Source organism: Montipora foliosa, unplaced genomic scaffold (assembly GCF_036669935.1).
Source record: "Montipora foliosa isolate CH-2021 unplaced genomic scaffold, ASM3666993v2 scaffold_464, whole genome shotgun sequence".
NCBI lineage: Eukaryota > Metazoa > Cnidaria > Anthozoa > Scleractinia > Acroporidae > Montipora > Montipora foliosa.
In genome coordinates, this window is record NW_027179772.1 from 137870 (window position 1) to 152500 (window position 14631).

A 14631-nucleotide genomic window follows, 5' to 3' on the forward strand; every position below is an offset into this window, starting at 1 on the left:
GATTGTAGGTAAATAGGAATGATGTGGGCTCGGAAATCTTCATGTCGGTAAACGATTTAAGCATTGCATTACTGCCCCTCTAATGCTTTTAAAAAATTTATGCTGCCCCTCCCTATTGAGTTGCACACCATCGTAAGACAAGTAAGAACTGGAAGCACGCCAGAAACCCCTATGTGTCCAATAAATAGCAAAGGGTAGCGGCTCCAGCACAGTCTTAAGATACTGGGCAAGCAATTGGACATTGTTATTAAAATTTCCAACAAGGTGCCTTCTAATATTCTGCCTTACACAAATAAGGCGAACTCCATATTCGCCATGAAGAAGGCGAACAAAGTCCTCTATGGCCGAACCCACGGTTAAAGGGGACATCCCACGCTGTGCTAGGTCATTGATCCCGATTTGGAGAAATACAATGTCTGGCCGAAAACGAAGCACTTCGCCTAGATCAAACTGGCGAACCTTAGCAATAGTTCGACCTCCCACGCCATGCCATTGAACTGCTACCGAGCCGGTAAGGTTCAAGTTAAGATGGTAATCCGGGGCGTTTTTAACTATAAAATCCCGAAGACGGCGAATAAATGAATGCCCCAAGATGAGAACCCGTGGTTGGCCCATAGAGATAGAGAACTAAAGTAAAAAAACTTGCCTGAAAATATTGAAGAGAAATTTGCTTGTCGCACGCTGGTATGCAGAGCAGGGAGAGGGTGGAGTTATTTGCGCAACCGCTTATATATCACTAGTTTTCACGTGATCACCCGGGTCCCAGTTCTCCTGGCAAGTGTTTATCTACACAAGAACTCAGATATGGTGAGGCAAAAATATCATTATACTTGTGGCATAATGCTGTCTATAACTGCATTGCCAATATATCAAAACCTTTAGCGACTGCTGGGTATATTTAAAAAGAATTGAGTGAAATGGCCTTTGTACAGAGTTGAGCCCTGTGATCACTCTGTTTACATTATCCCGTCGCAAAATATTTCTAGGATATATAGCACCAGGTACTGGCTTCTATACTATCGAAGCGACGCCAGTTAATTAAACAACATTGAACTCTTTGTCAAGAATGAATCGGAAAACAATGCAGGATATTTTAATTTCGCTTATCTTTCTAGACCTTTTTAAATTGCATGGAAACAAAAAGTGATGAAATTTAACACCGCTGGTATTGCACAACGTGGATTCAGGGTCTTAAATTGCGAAATAATGCACTGTAGATGTTTTTATCGCCGCCATTTGCGGATCGAAATTTGATAGTACTCGAAGCGACGTTCTATGTGTAAGTTTTCGACTTGTCGGCGGTCATGCAGTTTCTTCTTTTGTCTACGTACATAAACGAAAGGCCACAAACTTGTATTCGACTATACTACTATACGCAACTTTAGACGCAAAACGCGTGTCCGCATATTTAGCGCGTTAATTTTGCATCTGGGTTGTTCGCTTATCTTTCGAGTGGCAGTGTATACCTTTCTACACATCTGGAAATGCAGAAAATCCACAAGACACACATTTTCCTGGCATACTTTCTTGCTAGATTTATGAGAATAAAGGTCAGCAGGTGTCAATAAGATACCGGGTTGACGTCACAATTTAGTTAGTTCCCAGGCTTTCAACTGCTGCTTTTTGACTTCAAAATGACGGAAAATGAGGTCTCTTGGGGAATTTTGCCCGCGTATAAAGATAAAGCTAAGCAGACAACAAGAGTTGTTTGATGTCTTTGGTGGACGTATATTGGCAGAATTCATTATCACTGGCTAAGGGTGATAGGCACTTTAAGGTTTCGATATACAGGTGATGATAATGAGAAACTGTTTGGTAAATTACCTTTTCTTGTACTAGAAGTATAATGTGCTACAAAGCTTGAAAAGGTAGTTGCTGCAACTACCAACAAAAACGGTCCACTCGAATGTATAGTAAAAGGGCACTTTTTTCCAGTATAATTGCCAAGCAAGGTTTGGTTTATGTCCCTTCCATCATAGGCGGCTACCCAACTGTTTTCCCAGTAAGGAAAGTTGAAGATATTAAGCGTAGTAAAATTCAAAGCGATGCTGCGATGAGGCGGTGCTGCGATGAGCCAGGTGCAAGTGTTTTCTGTGATGAATGGTGAACTGATATTGATCGCCCCACTTGAACCATTGACGATGAATTTGCATGGTTCTGAAGAATTTACCCCTGTCAAGGAAAATCGAAAAAGTTGAGAAAATTATACTCTCACGAGTTAACACTGCGAAATAGCTGCCGTGCTTTGTCCCTCACTGGGGCAATAGAGATATTTTACGCTAATGATGTACTATAATGCAAAGCACAAGTGAATACGGAATGCAAGTGTTTAAAAACGCGCGCAAAACATTCATTCAGACGTCATGCATGTTATAAAAAAACGCAGCAAAATGTCATTTTCAGTAATTTTACTGGTAGCCATGAGTTTGCACTGAGGTATCAATGCAGAGTTGCATCCAAAATTTGTGTTGCATCGCTACCATCCTATTTTTCAAGGATCACTTTCATGTTTTGTCTATAAACCGTACTTCAAACATAGATTTCTTTCATTCATCATTTCTTTCACAAGAAGACAGGAGCCCAAGAAATTGATCTGCCCCCAGCGGAGTGGCTTCATAGCTCAGTTCATGGAGAGTATTGCACTGGCACCGCAGAGGTCATGGGTTCGAATCCCGTGGAAGCCACCTGAATTTTTCAGGTGTCTTTAATGCGCTCAACCTGTAGCCCACGAAAAAACAAACTCAACAAACGCATTTGTGGGACAAAGAGGGGTTGGGGATAAAGTACTCCCAGAAAGCTTGTACTGGTCAAGATTGCAAACTAACAATAAAAAGAGCCAGAAGGTCCCAAACCTCTCTGGCAGGTGGGACATAATCCCCACAACCTTCTCCAACTAGAGAGGTCCTTATCCTATCCGGGGGCCAGGGGTTCATATTCCCCCAAACCTCTCCAAGGGGTGAACATCCCCAATGAAAGAGGTCCTTTTCCTATACCCTATAACCCTATCCAGGGGGTCAAGATCCCCTGTGGAAGAGGTCCTTATCCTATACAATCTCTTAATCTCGTTGTTATGGTAACAAAGAAATAGGTAAGTCTCTGGGCCAAAGGGGGTCCTGTATGGCAGCATTTCATCTCGAAGCCATGTTTTATTTAAATAATAGAAATCTTAAAATGGCTAGCTATGATAAGGAACTTGGAATATTTTAGTGGAACAAGTACAGCACGTCAGTAATGGTGCGCAACATAAGCACTTTCTGTACCGTACACAAAAGGTAATGAACATGTGCACCAACCAAAAAATAATAATAATAACAATAAATTTCAAAACCAAAAGATTAAATACATCGATAGCTTATAAAGGAAAGCAATGAAAGACAACTCCTAAAGTGGGGAACCTTTGCAATAAACTACTCAGACATATTAGATCGAGTTTCAACCGAGTGTCGTAAAACCAAAACCAAGTAATTACTTTGGTCCAATCAAAAAGGACGGAAACAATCCGGTCAACCAATCAAAACTCGAAGTAATTACACGTAGCCGACACAAAGCGCGGGAAAATGTGCACGTGCGAGCCTCGATTGGTTTTGGTTTCACTTTTGATTGATTAAAAAAGTGGCGCGAGAACTTTGAACCAATCACTGAGTGAAGTGATCATAAAGCAAAGCAATTCGCTAATTACTTTCGATACTCAATTGAAAACCGCTCTAATCCAACTGAATAATGCTTGAAAGCTAACGCTATCAATATAACAGGAAGCTCAGTAAAGAGACCTATAACAACATGGAATCATTCCTGTAGAGAGCCCATTATTGATTAAGGTAGGGGGTGGGGGGAGAAGGGGGATTTAAGAGCAGCTAGAATGAAGAACTGCCATATAAAAGACGACCAATCATGATGACTGTACTATCAGTGTAAAAGCCTGCGTATGATTGCTCACTGGTGACGTCAGACGACAGTTGCACGTGAGCTGAAGATAACCTTGAGCGTGACAGCAGCATTTGCTCGAATAGTATGTGACACGTGTTATAAATGGTTGGTTGTCGCGTTAACTCCAATTTATAATAGTTATAAGTTTTGCTATAAAAGTGGCAATTGCTAAAATTGTCCAGTTAAGTGCGACGATTACTTCTTTCTACTGTTAGGAAAATTATACCACTTACATTACAATACTGATGAATACAAACAAGACAGAAAGCCACAAGCTAAGCTGTCGTTCACAACTGGTACCCGAGTACCCGCACCCGGGCACGGTGCTCAATGGGGACCCGCAATGTGGACACGACTTTTGTAAGTGCCCGTGCCAATTATTGGGCACGGTGCTCGGGCACGGGCACAAGGCTGCATACGATTCTTACATACATACTTATACATACACATTTTACTTACAATCAGGACAGTTTTACATTTAAGCTGACCGACAGTTAGCAATTTTTAAATTGCTAACTTCCTCGCTTTTAAAAAAGCGAGGAAGAATATTTTTCAGAAGACTGGTTCCCAGACTCCACGCAGTTAGCGGCGGCATCTCGATCTGCATACGTACACACAGACATATATATATATTTTTTTGGTAAGGCAGTCAGTCTGAGGCACTTCGAGGGCTGGTGTGCACCTACCATAAAATCCTAACTAACTAAAAATTACTTAGCGAAATTTACAAACTTAAAATGTTTAAAATTTCAGATGGTAAAAAAAATTTGAGAAGAAGCTAATCTAAAAAGCGTATGACAATCTCAAAAAACAAATTCTCAAAAAAATTTAAAAGTATAAAAAATCAGGGTCTTCTGATTTAGTTAAACAAGCATCTTTCTCGAATTGTGTTTTGTCCAATATTCTTGACCCATGTTTAAGTCTTCCTTTAAAAAAGGTGGTAAGAAGTGGACTCCCTGATTGCTTTGGGTATTAAGTTCCATACGATGGGGCCCCTGTACCTCATACTATTTCTTCCAATTATGCCGCTATAACGCACTTAGGAAAAGTCTTTTGCGTGTTAAGTTATGATTATTGGCATTTTTAGGGATTCCAAGTAAAACTGCAATTTGCTCAGGTAAGTTGTTGTTGTACACCAGGTACATAATGGAGAATACCTTTCACTTTGCTAGGCAGAACTCGACTCCTCACAAGTTGAAAGATAACAAATCGCGTACACAATAATTAAAAATGGTGCAAAGTAAAGAGACACATTTTTGTCTCCGTAGATTTTGCTTCGTCAAATTTCCTGAGTGTCATCTTGGTGATAATAATCAGTGTCATACACTGCGCGTACCTAATTTTTTTTTTTACTTCTAATTGTAGCTTCTCAAGTGGTGTAGGCTACGTTATGCGCCCTATACTACTCATAATGTGGACAGCATTCCAAAGTTTTATACTGCGAGATAATAATAATAATGATAATAATAATAACTTTATTTATATAGCACTCATATCCATGTATCGCTGTCCATGGCGCTTTACAATTTACAATTTATAATTTACAGTAATTTACAATAAAACGATTTAAAAACATTAAATTCTATGGAATGCTATTATACAATAAATATTATTAATTCTATAAACTATCTATAAAATATTATTGTTATTTCAAACAACAATTATTGAACTGATAATGATAAAATCAAATGATGAAAGAAATATCAAATCAGTCGATAAAAAAACCAAAATGATTAAAAGAAAATCAAATAACTAATTAAATTTCCTATTACCAAGAAATAATGTAAAGAGAAACGTTTTGAATCTGCTTTTAAAACTAGCAACTGAGGAGCAAGAACGAATATCTAAAGGTAACCTACTCCAAAGTCTCGGAGCAACGAATGAAAAGGACCGAAAACCATAAGTGAGCTTAGCTCTAGGTTCAACAAGAAGTTTATTTTTAACAGATCAAAGAGAGTAGCAAGAGGAACGATAGGAAAGAAGATCAGACAGATAGCAAGAGCCAGACCATTTAAGGCCTTATAAGTGAACAGAAGCAACTTGAAGATAACCCCATAGTATACAAGAAACCAATCAAGATCACTCAACACAGGGGTGATATTCTGAACATGCTGTAGCCTGTCAACGAGATAATTAGGGAGCCCATAAAGAAGAGCATTACAGTAATCGAGTCTGGAAGAAATCAAAGCGTGAACAATAGTGTGAACAGCATTAGTAGTAAGATATTTCCTAATAGAAGACAGATTTCTTAAGTAAAAGTAATACGACTTGCAAACCTTGCTAACTTGAAGTTCCCCAGTCATGCATTCATCGAAAACCACTCCTAAATTAACAGCAGAAATACAATGGACAATAATTTCACCACAAACTACGATCTCAGGGGTACACAACGTCAGTATTCGGAAAATATCTGTTCGGAAGACGATTTGAGATCTAGAATTTTCGCAACATTTGTTGTAAAATTTCTTGCTTGCCTGCCTGTCCTAGGATTTTCGAACATCTGAAACATGGTATAATTGCCCATTTTTAACAAACTTTTACCCTAAAAAGGTCACCTAGAATTTTCGGGAGCCTTTTTTCTCGCTGAAATTTTCAAAAGGTAAGTTTTGATCCCTATACGAACTAAACCAGCTTAGAACAACAGCCTTGACACAAGTCTATCAAGTAAGACATCATGAACAACTGTATCAAACGCCGCTGACATATCAGGAAAATCAGAATGACACAGTTGCCAACATCAACAGAATGAAGGATGTCGTTGTAGATACGTACTAAAGCCGTTTCATTGCTGTGCGTAGCTTTATATGCCGACTGAAACAAATCATGAAGATCATGTTCAGCAAGATAACAATTAAGCTGATATGCAACAGCCTTTTCAGTCAGTTTAGATAAAAACTGAAGATTTGAAACAGGACGGAAATTTTAAAAAACTTCATGATCAGTATTAGCTTTTTTAAGAATAGGAGTGAGTTTAGCCACTTTAAGAGAATCAGGAAACACACCTTTAGACAGAGTAAGGTTGATAGTTCTCACCAGAGTGGGTAAAAAACAATCCAGACACTTTAACAAAAGAGAGGCAGAAATTGGATCAAGACTGCACGATTTCACTGACGACCCTATTAGGCGTAAAACATCCATTCATTACTACAGTGGTTTTCACTCCAGTGGTTTTCACTCCTAAAAACACATTTTCTAATTGTTCTTTTGATGTAGCTACCAGAGTATATGTACACTTTCGCTGATCTTCAATAGGCCATTTCCAAGTTGGTGTTTGTCTCGGTTACGAAGTGAGTCTTGGTGCTCAACTATAGAAACGGAAACGAGTTTGATTTGCATAAGAATACGCAACTCATTTCCAATTGAATGGCTATGTACCTGCACTCGCTTTCAAAATGAGGCATGCAGCAACTCGGAAATGGGCTATTGGCGTTCGTTTTTGAACGAAAAATCGCCTAATGTTTTTTTCAACAGTGCTCCAGTTGTATTGTATAGTAATTCTTGGTTTGCATCCACGTGATGAGACGGCCATGTTGGTGAACAAAACAATAGAAAATGGCCCCACAAGTTTTGCATAATAATAGAGTCAAATTCCCAAAAGACATTTTACTGCATTATTCTGTACACAAACATGGTTATCGTGACGTCAGATGAAAACCATCAATAAGTTAACATCTAATAATTAGCTCTTTTGCTGTTTCTGAGGGGAGCACGGTTGTAAAATACACACCCGGTGATCTTTTAAAGCCAAAAGGCGCCTGTATGAATAGAAAAAAAAAATCATCGTGCAGAATGGCCGGACGGACGAACAACGTAACAAACTATAATGAAGCTCACTGTTGATTGCCATTGAGCAATAAAGTTCTTTTTCTCGATTGTTTCTCTCTGTTAAACATCGTTTCGAGTTGATTAATTTCAGTCTGTCGATTGCACGCAAGAAACTGCGCCCGAAAATAGCGGACTTTTTGGTTGTCTGTTTTGAACAAGAGGCTGAGGCCGAGAGCTTTTTGCAGTAAATTCGCGAATCTTAAGTGCGAACTCATAAAACAGGCATTTTTGCGAGATCAGAAATGGTAAATGTAAATTTGAAATGCTTGTGAAAGTCGGCTTGTAAGATACTCTCAAAGTGTGATATCACGAAACAATAGCGAAAACAATAACTTGAAACGTCTTTTGTTTCTTAGCTCCGCCCTGACAAGTTAATGAGCAAAGAAGAATTCCCTAACAAAGGAAGAGCGCGTAAGATTTGACCAATGAGAACCATTTGAGTCATTCTTAGCCGCTCATCTAACTGATCTATAATTTTGATTGCACTGGAAGTAAATTTCCGGAGAACAAAAAGGGAATTCTGGGCGATGTAGTTATTATGATTTTTGCACAGTCTTTTCAAAAAAGTAATTTTTATACCCAAATAACTTCCTTTAAATAGTAGTGAACTGTGGCGGAGAACTGTTGACTGCTGACTGTAACGCAACCCACCGTTTTCACAATCCTTCCTTACACCACATCTACACCAAGGCAACATGTTGTTTTACTATCTGAAACACTTCCCTAATGATATTCAATGAACCTAGCCGGCCTTGAGACCAATTATCAAGAAATTCTTTTCTCAGACCAATCCTGGGAAAAACTGTTGGGACAATTCCCGCTCTTCCCTTTCCCACCATTACGATGTTGATATTTCACGGTGTCCGAAGACAAGATTAGTTCATCGATCGCACGAATGTTTCAGCATTGTCTGGGGGAAAGGGGGAACGCCAAAACGGCAGCGAAAGAAGAACACGTGTTGCTCATATAACGATGGAAGCAGGTACAGTAAATTCTCTACTTTTCGATTAAATTTGACTAGTGTCCCAAAGTCTTTTGACCAGGATTGTAGAACGGAGCCTTAAGGCACACCATAGGTAACGTCGATCCTTGAAAATACATGTGGACCAATTTGAGTTGTCTGAGTTCGATCTTGTAAGTAGGATAAAAACAACCTGTTTATCTTGCCACAAAAGCCATAGTATTCAAGTTTATGAAGTAAAATATTAGGATCAATAGTGGGTCAAAAGCTTTTTTGGAGTCAATGAAGACACCACATGAGAATAATCGCTTGTCCATATTTATCTGTTGCATGGCGTTCACGAAATCAAGATTTGCATGTTGAGATGAGTGTGCTTTTCGGAAACCGTACTGTGATGGAGAGAGTAGTGAAAATAAAAAGTTTTCGAATTGTCAGCAATGAGTTCTTGTAAAATTGGGGAGAAATATCACTAGCTTGTGTTTCCAGAAGTCTGTTTAAAGCACCTAAAGGTAATTTGTTGCAGCGGATCTGAAGTTTGAAGTTTCATTATCCTTTCTTGGTTGCATTTCCGTAATTTTGCCGATTCTTGTTCCAAGCCAAGCTGGCGTGTTTCAATGAAATACATCAAATACATCAAAAGTTATTATTATCGTTATTGCTATTGCTTTTATCTCTTAAAGAAACTTTAAACTGAAATTTTAAATACATAAAAAAATTGGTGTACCTTTTAAAAGAAGTCAGCTCCCTTTTTAAATTTAAAATCTTTTAACGTTGCAGGGAAAATGTAAAAAAGGTAACAATGGTATGCTTTCCTCTAGGCAAGTCAATCAACGTTTATACCCTTTTGACAGTTGCTATGAAAAGCATGCCGTTTTTGCTTATTTAAGCAAGTTTCCTTTTCTCTCGGTTGGACTGGAAAAGGAAGCATTGAAAGCCGTTAATCAGATGAAAATTATTGCCCCCAATAAGTCCCTTTTGCATGCTTCTTCCCGGCTGAGCTAGAGAATAACAGACTGGCTAATCAACTAAGACTCTATGATTGGCCTTTAATTGAATTAAATTCTTCTTGGGAACTCAAAGTGACATCCCATGACTGATCATGCAAACTCACCCTTAGTATAGATTAATTCAATAGAAGATTGTTTACTTACTCCAGAAAGCACACATCAAAAATATAATGACTGCAAGATGCCCGATGGTTTCCATTCTTGAATACGCTTTAATAAGTACTTAGGTCCCCACACATTTCAACTAAACGTATCAGCAAGGAACTGCAAAGGAATGAGAAAACCAAGGTGTTGTTGAAACTGTTTTCTAAAGTACTAGTATGCCAAATGTTTTCGTACGCGTGCGCTCTGTCAAATAACATCTTCATTGTCTCCTAACGGTGGAAAATATTCTCAGCGAACAAAATGGCTGGAAAGCACATCGATGTTGAATAAATGTATAACAAACACCCCTAAGCTTTAACGTATGCATTTCCTCACATCAAGACTTATAAATGAAATAAGGAAGTTTAGTTCAAAACTCGTAACCAACGCTGATTTAACCGAATTAACTATTGGAGGGTCATTTGAAGTGCTATTTTCTCTCAATGTAAACCATGTGAGCGTTAGCCCAACTAATGGAATTGGGTCCACACAAGGACAGAGAGAAAACTCTCACCAGGGTGGGAAATGAACTGCTCCCGTCTGACCTTGTATCTCAGTCGGTAGAGCAGCGGTGATCTAACGCGAAGGTCGTGGCCGTTCAATTCCCACCCTTGTCAGACTGTTTTTTTTTGTCCTTGTGTGAGCCCAATTCCAATTCCATTAGTAGGGCTACCGCTCACATGGTTTACATGAGGAGAAAATAGCACTTTAAGTTACCCTCCAAGAGTTAATTCTGTGGGAAAATAAGTGCTACATGGCCAACGTTTGCAAAAGCGCAACCCTTCCTTGTACTTGTAATTTAACCGAAGACTGCCTGCCCAGGCTGTGCCGGTCGGATAACTTCAATTTCTCAATACATTCTCTCTACCTTTAGCTACGTTAACAATAATTGTCGATGACGGCTTTAGTTACAAAGCGGAAAGAATTGTAACATCTACCTTCGATCTTTTGGTCCCAGATGAAACATTTATTAAGATTACTCGTTTCATGACATTACCATTCATACATTTGAAGAATATGTGAAGAAAAGATTAAGAAAAAAAAATGCCGCAGCTGAGGTAATTTAAGTCCATGTAAACATGTATGTAAATGTAAAAATGTAAATGCTTTCTTTATAGTGGAAGTACACTTAGCTATCAAGCTAGTTTACAGGTACTCCACTGTTAACAAGGAGAAAGAAACAATTGGCAAACTTAACAGAAACATATTAAGAACCCCAACTGGCGGGAGGCAACCAGTTGGCTATATACAAAGCATGGTAGAGTTGAATCCGGGACAATCGGAAACAAATCCAAACCAATGGTTATAACGGGATTTGAACCCGGAGCAGCCGCATGCAAACCCAACGCCCAAACCACTGGACCATACTACCTCCTCCGGATTCCTCGAATGAATTTTTATTTTATTTTGTTGAAAATGTTCCTTGGTTCCGAAACCGTTGCTCAGTAGCATTCTTTGCACTCTTGTATAATGCATTCATGAACAGGCTGCAATCTTAGTTTTTTGTAAGGGAGGAGAAATTACATCCACTTACACCTGAATCAGTTCCTCTTCACTATGACACAAATAAGATTTTTCTTTAATTTTCTTTGCAGTTGGAAATCTTCAGTATTGATTTTTGGGTTATGACTTTACTTTTTCTTGCGACTGAATATAACGCTGGAGTGTTTTTGTAGATCATAAAGAAGTGTATTAAAAACAAAACACCTTGATATGTTTGAAAACATACAAGGTGTCTTACGAAATCACACCTAATTTTAGAGTGTAGGGTGGTGTTGTCAGATGAGGGTGGAAGTTGTTCTTCTATCTTCTTCTGCATCAATTTGTCAACTGTCCTTAATAGCACCTTTTGATCGGTTGAGAGATCAGTGATGGCAGACTTATAACACGTCAACTTCAGCGTCTCCACAAGATTGTTAACAACACAACATTGCTGGACATATGCATCTCTATAAACTAATGCACCCGTAGAAGGCCATCCTCTCTCATGCTTCCGTGTTTTATTTTTCATATTTTTAACATCACCTCTCCGAGGACATCATGCAGTCGTCGCTCGGAGGTGTGATGCAAAAGCAACGCTCTTTACGATTTAAACGTTACCCGGCAGCCTATGCTCTATGCTCTTACGAAATCAATGAAAGACTCCAGATGTTTCAAGTCTAAACAAAGTCTATTGTATTTGAGACAAACCTTACTGACAACTAATTTACATGGAAAAACTTTTCCATTCCCATTGGCTAAGAGAAATGAAGCTTTCAAGTAACACAGTGCAGAAAAGATGCAATTCAGTGCAAAATGAAGTAAAAAGAAAGCATTCTTATTGGTCAATGAATGAAGAACCTCACTGAGAGCCAATCAAATGCAAGCACAGAATGGCGCAAAATGGGGATACATGATTAGGTATTCGTGATGCGCATGCGTTACTTCTGCATACGTATGATAAGCTATCCAACCTCAACCCCACAGCTCTTCTCTTGACAAGAGCTTTGGTGAACCCTGAAACGAAGTGTTTTCACATTGGTTTTCTTGAAGAACAATCAAAAGCGTCTCTAATTGGTACATTCATGTTCGCACTAGGGGTGAGCAGGCACCGTGAGGGTCAAATAGCCAATTTTGGGCAATAAGAACCCTACAGCGTATGTTCTCCTACATAGAGTTTCCCAGAGTCTTGGGTCGATCCGAGGCTCTGGTGGCAAGAATGGATAAGCCATCTTGATACTTTTTCATGAATACCATTAATAAGTAATCACATAAATTTTCCCATGTAATCTGGAACACAATCCATGATCCATTCTTTATATATTTTAAACTTGCAAAGTATAATAATTCGAAATTATAAAATCCTGTCACTCTTGACTTCTTGACACTTATTTGCATGCATCGTGTAACATTTTCAGAAGAGAGGACGTTTGTCATATGATTTTTTCAACCAATCGAATGATAACACAACCTGTTATGCAAAGTTTATGAACAAAGTTTGTAAAATGAGGAACATAAATTAATTCACAAACCAAGCTCGCAATCTCTAACTTTAACAATAAAACGGCAAATACTAAAGGAGGCAGGTATAGGGGCAAAATTGAAGAAGATTAAAATGGACTGTGATTTTGGTTTTTGCAAACTGTTCAGCCTAAGAGTTTTTAAAGTTGATCTCTGTTCATTGTAACTTTAATTTAGTAAGCTCGACAGAAACGTTTTCGTCTCAAAACTTTGGTTTGTGTTGTTCAAAAGTTTTTTTTCTAAGGTAACGTTTAGTTGTATAGCAAGAAGGGACGAATGCCCTCCAAACGTTTGGTTCACTTTTAAAATTCTTGTGCGCAGATTTGAACTTTCCTTTACCATTCATTCGCATTATATGCGTAGCACAGTTTCTTCGAATTTTTGTTACCACAAAATGAGTTGTATTGCCGTGACACAGCTCTTTTAAGTAGTTCCTGAGTTTTGCCGTAAACCCTTGCGTTAGAGATTTAACTGACCAATGGAAAGGCTAGGCATACGTGGTATTGGACAATTTTCACTGGAGCCAAGGAAATCTCCTTTAATCGAAGCTTAAGGACTGTTCGTCAAAAATGGAATATTCAAATATATCGGGGAAATAAAAAAGTGTCACAGAACTTTTGAACATTCTTTTTCATTCTTTTTTGTTGCTCTCGTTGTTGTTTGCAATAACTGAAGTCTATTTAGAAGCAATTCAAAATAGTCGCGTTCGTCTTTTAGACCATTATAAATTATATAAAAAAAAACAACAAATTTTGTAATTTTAAAAACAAAACTTTTGAATTTTTAAGAAAATTTCAAAAAGCCCGTTCCTCTTGACTTCCTTCAAGAAAGTTTTGAAGATATTCAATTATTTGCTGACATCACACAACATTCTCAGAAGACAGGAAGTTTGTCATATGATTTTTTCAATCAATCAAATGATTACACAACATGTTTTCCGTTTGTGAACAAAGTTTGTTTTTATACTAAATTTGTCAGTAAAGATTTTAGAAAGTTTGTCTCAAGTCAATAGGATATGTTTAAGCAAGCAGCATCAGGAATCTTACATAGACTTCCAGGGTAAAGTTTTAAAGCCTGCAAGCGACGACTGCAAGAGCTCGGCGAGGTGATGTCAAAATAAGACGTTTAAGGTTAAAAGTGGCCCAGGAAGCCTATGTTCTATTCTGCTTAAAGAGGCAGAGTCACGAAATGCAGCCAAATTCAGCAACTGCAAACTGGCAACCAAATCAAGCGAAACATAAAGATAACTACTTATAGTATCACCCAACTAGTGGACTAATGCAAATCCTGGATTTTGATTGGCTACGCTACTAGTGGACTATTATTAATAGTCCTCGAGTAGCGAAAAGCGTGACGCTTTCTTTCGTTTTATTCCCAAATAAATATTTCTTCAACTTGCATTTGCTAACTTTATTATTGCCTTTTCTGTCCGACTAGTTGGGTGATACTAAAACAATTAGATGCTTCTCCCTCAAGGGCCACGGGTATTGACCCGTAGCCATTGCGGGCTACCGGTCTAATTGTTAAATAGCATTGAAGTAAGGTTTGAATAAAACACTTTGCCTTCTAGAAGCTTTGGCTAGTGTTGGTTTAAAGTAATTTCTGAGTTAACGTTAAGTTGTATAGTGAGACGGTGCGTGTAAATGGTAAAACGACACAAAACGAACTGCACTGCTGTGACAAAGCCCATTTAAGAAATTCCTGAGTTTGCCGTAAACCCTTAATTAAGAGTTTTCACAGACCAACGGAAAGTCTAGGCATACCTGG

The 14631-nt window shown here is 38.4% G+C and overlaps 1 protein-coding gene and 1 long non-coding RNA gene across 3 annotated transcripts in view; one reads left to right on the plus strand and one right to left on the minus strand.

Moving 5' to 3' along the window:
- Window positions 1–1079: 1079 nt before the first annotated feature.
- LOC137989533 (uncharacterized) overlaps window positions 1080–14631 on the minus strand; it is a 21997-nt gene continuing 8445 nt past the window's right edge. For both annotated transcript variants that reach the window (XR_011120899.1, XR_011120900.1), the window contains exons 3-4: window positions 9865–9984; window positions 1080–2172 (exon numbers count right to left, since the gene is read on the minus strand). This is a non-coding gene — a long non-coding RNA (uncharacterized lncRNA). The remainder of the gene's footprint in view (window positions 2173–9864; window positions 9985–14631) is intronic.
- Window positions 14521–14631, plus strand: part of LOC137989532 (uncharacterized) — a 5815-nt gene continuing 5704 nt past the window's right edge. The window contains exon 1 of the mRNA XM_068835330.1: window positions 14521–14631. This exon is cut by the window's right edge and continues 1467 nt beyond it. The gene's annotated coding sequence lies outside the window, so the exon portion shown is untranslated.